Below are 7,267 nucleotides of genomic sequence, written 5' to 3' on the forward strand. Positions count from 1 at the left end.
ATAATTGTCCAAAATCTGTTGAAGCAGAAGAAAAGCAAAGCAAAATAAACATTTCAGGACCAAATGGAAAATTCAGTATTGATGTGTTGGAGTCGATATTACAAGGCAGAAAGCATGTGTGTATGTATGTATGTATGAACTTTAAGCAAAAAATATTTGAGTCAAAAATGTGTGAACAAAATATTTAACAATCAGAAACAGGAACAATGTAAAAAAAGGGGTCCTGAAAAGTGAAAACATGTGAAAATGTGTAAAGCCAGTCTTTTGAAAATTGCGCCAACACGATTGGACAGCTGGAAACCGACCAATACAAACAACAGGTTCGTTTAATCACGAGGTCAAACGACCTGGAACGAAAAGTGCTCTGGAGCCGATATTCGGGTATTTAAGCCTAGATGAGTCAAAACAAAAACCTCTCACACATAATGACAGTGTAAATTCCTTCTGCTCAGTTAAAGTTAGATTCGCCTAGAGTACTACATCAATATATGAATAGTTGCTAAGAAACCAATTGAAAATACGTCGTACTTTCATCTAGTCAATTGTATGCAGAACACGTGATGTATTCAGGTATTTACATGCAAGAATATATACCGTATATACTCGAGTAATAGTCGATCTTATGTAAAAGTCGAAAAGGAGTACTAGATACATATCACGTGATCACGTAACCGACCAGACTATCAAATGTCACACATTGCTGGTAACAATGCGCTTTACATTGTTTTAGCCATCAAATGACGCCACCCTGTTGGCTAAGCAAGCAGGTTAACGCTCCCCCTTGATCGAAAAGGGACTGAAGCAACGTGAAATGAAGTTTTTGCTCAAGAACACAACGCGCCGCCCGGTCTGAGAATCGAACCCACGATCTAGCGATCGTGGGTGCAACAGCCTAACCTCTGGGCCACACGCCTTCACACTGAATACATATGAAAGGAGGAAACTGCAGGGACAAAAAGACTGTCATTTCTTTCGTTTGATCTCTAGATTTGTTAGTCCAAGTCTTAGCAAAAATGAACTAAAATTCTCAACAGACTTGGAGTGTTCTTGGTTGCATAAATGGTCAGTTAGTGATGGTACAGTAGCGGAGTATACTAGATGGTTGCCACGATAGACAAAGGATGAAAGATATAAGGTGATGAAAGTCAAGTTGTAGTCAGGCTGCGTATAATGAGCACAAAACACACGTGAACAATTAACAGAATTTTTTTTCACTGCACAAATAATTTTCATGTTTTCATGTTTATTCGTGGATAAAAAAATTGTGACAACAAAGTTTACACACTGGAAAGAATTTTATGTAGCTTTTACAAATAGTTGATTAAAAAGGCTCTGTAATTAAGCTACAGAAAGAGGAGAAAATATACTGGGATCCCGTCAGCGAACTGTAGCTACATGTCTAAATTCAGTGGGTGTCGTTATATCACGACTGTTAAAAGCAACAAAATGAGTATGCAGTTAGCTTAGCTGCAGGCGGCGCTCAAAACGTACCTATTTATAATCCTTGTTTGGAGAATATTCTAGATGCTTCTAAAAAGATGCATCACGTGATATTTGGCTACTCACTTGTCCATAACTCGGCCGATCACTTGAAAGACTGTTACTTAACTGTGATTTTAACTTGGCAATTCGTCGATTCGGTTTCAAATCTTGTTATTGTACTGGTAAGGACGGACTCAAACAAGAAGGTAACGGTAGAAAACTTTAAATTGCTCTAAGCCGAGTTTAAAAATCTAATCAAGATGTTGCCAAAGAGTGTTGTAGGGAATTAGTAATAATGGTACAACCCTCCCACGTAACGAATGGAATAACATAGTCACTATAAGTAAACAGAAGTACGTAAAGTACCAGAGTTCGTAGTAAGCGAACAAGGAAAATTGAAATCATGACCGCTCAAGTCGAAAAGGCATTAAAACCAATCTAGCAAGGGATTTCTTACTTTGCCAGAGGAAGAAAGTTTGGAACGGTGGAGCCGCAGTTCCGGGAGGTAGCTACTGCTAAGCTGCACTCGGCAACAGCCTTGAAAACGGATGAAGTGGTGCTTCTACCCATATAACTTGGGAAGAGAGACAGGCACGACGGAAGTAAGTAACGGTGAGTGGTAGGTGACTGGGAGGATGAGAAAAATGAAAATTACTCGTTTCCACTCCCATCCCCTCCCACAAACCAAAAAAGTCAAAAATTACAAGGCTTTACAAACAAGAACACACATGAACATTTAACAGAACCAAACGAAAAGAACAAAAAAAAAGAAAAACAAAAAACTGAGTGACTACACCAAGCAAAATGAAAAAGAAAAACTCTAATAATTTATGTCAGTTTTTTTTTTAATGGTCAATGATGTTGCCTCATTTGTGGGGCACGGGTGACCATCGTTCCATCTTTTCATTTATTAATCATACATTTACTCGTTCGATATTTTCTTTTTTCGGCCCCACATGTAATGTCCTGTATCGTACCCTCTATGTTCGGCCCTATGTGACCAATAAAGAAAATAATACGTAGTAGGCGGTCAGAGGTAGTTGTGTTTTTACTGGTTTTACTAAGTATACTGTATACCGAAGTGAGCGTTATGACAATCCAATATTCTAAGGACTATAACAAAGTGGTAGCGTTTGACTTCATCGGAACCACGCAAAGCTATGCCATTTCCACCGAAGCTTTTCTGAGAGAACATCTGTCACGTATAATTTCCAATGAGATCGCTGAATTTAGATCTGATAAGGTGCTGATAAATTTAAATCAAATTTAAGCGAAATAGGACAGCTAGAGGATTCGCAGACTGATTTTACAGACTGATTGTGAAAAACCACAAGTATCTGAGGGGAGCCACACAAATTTTAATTCATACACGTACAATCACAATCATAATCTGTATATTTACTCTGAGCTAATTTCATCAGTATCTATACTAAACATGAAAATACTTGCATATTCCTTATCTTATTTAATCTGTTTTTATCTGGTTGAATTTTCCACTTTCAAAAGCTTAAGAGTCACTAACAATGCTGCAAACAGATATTAAAAAAATTATTTGAGTGTGTACTAGTCACAAGGTTTCACGCTGGATAATGTGACAATCATAAGACTATGCATTTGTTTATTTTGTTTCATTTTATTTATTCATTTATTTTCTTTAAATTAATTACGCATTTACAAAATTTAGTTTTAGCAAATCCGTTTAGCTTGTTTTAACTACGCATTTGTTTTTACTAAAACCTAATTTTATCTGCGTATATATAGTCGGCTTTATAATCTACAACAAATACCATTTTATATGGTAAATTTATTTTCCTTTCAACTAGTATCTTCTTCGTAGAATCCACTAAAATAATTTATGTACCGAACAAGGTCACTAGCAATATATATAAGAAAAAAGTTCTTGAGTGCCAATGCACTAAATGAAGTCGATGTCTCTCGATGTAGTGCTCTTAGTAGTCATCAGACTTAACATATCTTTAAAATTCTGCACTCTAATGATGAAAAAACAACGAAAAGGCAAACTTTCCAAAATATCATGAATGTTAAATATAGCGCATGCTGCTTCAGGGAGAGTGTTTGGGTTATCGGTAGGTGCTTAGTAACGTTGCTTTAACTACAACCGAAATCAAAATATGCATAAACACATCGAAATATGACTAGTCATCGAGATTTAATAGAGCACTGGAAGCACAGTTACGAATGCGCGGCACATTCACCAATGAATATACACAGAACATATGATATATTAATCTATTCACATGCAAAAACACGTGATATTTATATATGCAAAATTACTCAAAGGCAAGAAAAATGGCTATCGTTAATGAAGTCTTAATGTTACATTAAAAAGTAAGGCAGCGGGCTGGCAGAATCGTTATTGTACCGGGCAAAATACTAATCGGCATTTCATCTGGCTTTACATTCTGAGTTCAAATTCCACCGACTTTACCTCTCAGAATCGATAAAATAAGTACTCTTTGAGCACTGGGTTCGATGTAATCGACTACCGCTTTCCCCCAAAATTTCAGGCCTTATGCCGATAGTAGAAAGAAATGTTCATTAATAACTTTTTTTCTTTTTTTTTTTTTTTGAAATGTAAGCATCTATCAGGTTGTGATAAATGCATTAAATGGAAAATAAATTATTTTATTTGGCATATGAAAATCTTCAATATATATCAATGCAAGTGCCTTCAGAAATTCATCAGTTCCAGTCTTTTTTTAAAACTGCAGAAGGCTGTAATAGGATGTCAAATTCTCTGAACGCTATTAAAGTTCTCGCGCAGTTGCTTGAATCTTTCCAAAACATTATTCTCTCGAGCTTAGGTCTCTCTTCCAAATACCAATGAAACAAAATAGAGCTTGTAGAAAAGCTTTGTAAAATAACTCTCAGAAAAAAAAAATTCACCACTCTACTCTTCAAATATATCTAGAGTTTAAAGGATTACAATGTACGCAACCATAAAATTGATTGGTCTATTATAGAGCACGTATTCCTAACATTAAAAGATCTAGAAGGTATGACCTTTATCTCTAAGAGAATTATCATTTCTAGCAAAGGCAAAGGAAATTTTGTGGAGAAGTACAGTCGATACCATCGTCCCCAGTTCTTGACTAGTACTTTATTTTATCGACCTGGAAAGAATGAAATACAAGACCGGATCCGAGTGATTTGAAATCAGAATGTAAAGAGCTGGAAGAAGTACTACGACACAATTTGTCGAACTCTCTAATGATTCTGCTGTTGTAAATTTAGAACGAAAAATTGGAATGAGATTTAACCCGATAGATTTTTATGTATTAGAAATACGGAAAAAAAAATTCTGTAATTCATTGAACTCTAGGACTGCCCTAACAATGATTATCTTCCTTGCTTCTGTGTGTTTTACAAATGAAGACAGAAATACCGTATATACTCGTGTAAAAGTCGAATTTCTTAGACCATTTTTAAGGTCAAATTTATGGGGTCGACTATTACATAGATACTAGTTTTGAGGGGCTGAAATTCAAGCTAGAATCCGAAGTACGATAACAACAGCAGAAGCCCACTCTGATCGCTGAGCGAATAAAAATAATGAACTACAGTAATATTCTTTTATGCTCTAAACACACGGCCCGAAACTTTGGGAGGAGGAGCCAGTTGATTAAATCGACTCCAGTACGCAACTGGTACTTAATTTGTCGATGCTGAAAAGCAAAGTCGACCGCGGCGGAATTTGAACGCAGAACGTAAAGACAGACGAAATACCACTGAGCATTTCGCCCGGCGTTCTAACATTTCTGCCAGCTCGCCGCTTTGCAATGTATGACAGTAATATTACCAATTCTATGCATCAAAACACATGTCCTAGTAAATAACAAAGCTAATACATAGACCGCGTAGCTCTTATAAATATTTATACTTTCTCTTTTATTTGTATCCATCAAACTTAACAGACTAGCTGAGTGAAATCAGTTTATTTCTCATAATTATGTTATACTAGCAGAAATACCCGGCTTTGCCCGAGTTAAAGAGAATAATGAAATCTAAAAACGCCGTCTAGACTACGCAACCCTCAACTGTTAGTAGCTACGATACCATATTTATACATTAATAACTCTCCAATCCATGCCAGCATGGAACATAGACATTAAGTGGAACGCCAGTCTCTCATCTAGGAGGGCCTTGAAATCAATGTTACCAACTGGGGACTATGTGTGTCGTAGTGATAATAAAAAGACCCAAAGGAGGTCTGCAACGAAATAATTTTACTCAACACTTTGCAAGTGAATCAGTGGAGGCAAAGATGCGTCTCATTTACTTGACAATTTATGCACTACATTGCAGAAATCACAATGAAAGTATATCTGAAAGGGTAGTCTTACACTGTTGTACCGTTGAATTACAAATAATGCTCATCTGTTATGTTCGGGTTAAAATTTCATCAACATCAAAAATATATGAATTTTCATGGGAGTTATGGCCGTTATACATAGAATATAATTTCCAAATTTCATAAAGATCCGTTCAGTACTTTTGACGTAGTTTTGGATAAGAAAACAAATGACTAATGTGTGTGTTTGTGTGCATGTGTTTGTGTGTGATGGGTGTATATATATATGTATAGATATCTGTATGCATGTATATATATGTATATATGTGTACATATTACATGTACATCTATCTATATATATATATACATCTACACATGTGTATACATATACATGTATGCATATAGATCTATATCTATATATATATATATCTATGCATATACGTGTACATATACATGTATATGTATACATATACATCTCTTTCTCTCTTTCTCTCTCTCTCTCTGAAAGTATCTGTCATTACAGTATGGAAATGTGATTGTTTCAGTTAGTAGAATAGTTTCATTTTTAAAGTGAAAGTATTTGACATGACTGTTTTTGTTTCACTTTTGACACGTAATACTTAAATAGTGGAGGAGATATTATGTTGCTGTGGGCTCGAACTCTGCAAGAAGTTAAACATTTTTTTTGACTAAAACACAACTGGAACCCTAAGTAAGGCATCTGTAAAATTTGAATGAAATTGGTTGCGTAGTTCTCGAGTTTTAGGGATTCACACAGACAGACAGACATACAGACAGACACACATTCTCATTTTTATATATATAGATTATCACCGATAACATATCTACCCGGTACCGACATGCCACTACCTACCGTAATACAGTTCATACATCTGATACCTACGAGGCGTGTTTCACATCATAACTCTTCAATAACATTACACTATTTTCCTATTCATGGTTAATGTCATCACAAATGTATTATGGCACAGTATATTAGGGGTGCATTTTTATTTCTAATTAATTAAATGCAACTTAATGTTTTAAATACCAAAATTGATAAAAGAAGTAGAAGCACAACACCACTTCCCTCGTGGCTAGATTAGAGACTACCGTACCAATTTCCTTGTTGCGTTTTTATTTTTTATAAATTCAGTAAAGTTTAAGGCCCAAAATATAAAACAAATATCAAAAATGATTAATAATGTCAATAAAAACCAATAGAGTATCAACTTCTTATTTATGCAAACGAAAAGTGAAGTAGAAATTTACGGTAATACAGCTTTACGGTAAATGGTACATCTTAAACATGTTACACACAAAAGTTCATTAAAATCTAAACAATCACACTGTTCATCATCTTCAGCACTGGATAAAGCTTCCTAATCATCAGGATGAATGATATCATCGTAAGGATTCTCTTCATCTTCTGTGGGAATGAGATAAGCCAGAAGGAAAGGGCTGTGACGTCAA

Source organism: Octopus bimaculoides, chromosome 11, assembly GCF_046866305.1.
Source record: "Octopus bimaculoides isolate indiv1 chromosome 11, ASM4686630v1, whole genome shotgun sequence".
In the NCBI taxonomy this organism is placed as follows: Eukaryota; Metazoa; Mollusca; class Cephalopoda; order Octopoda; family Octopodidae; genus Octopus; species Octopus bimaculoides.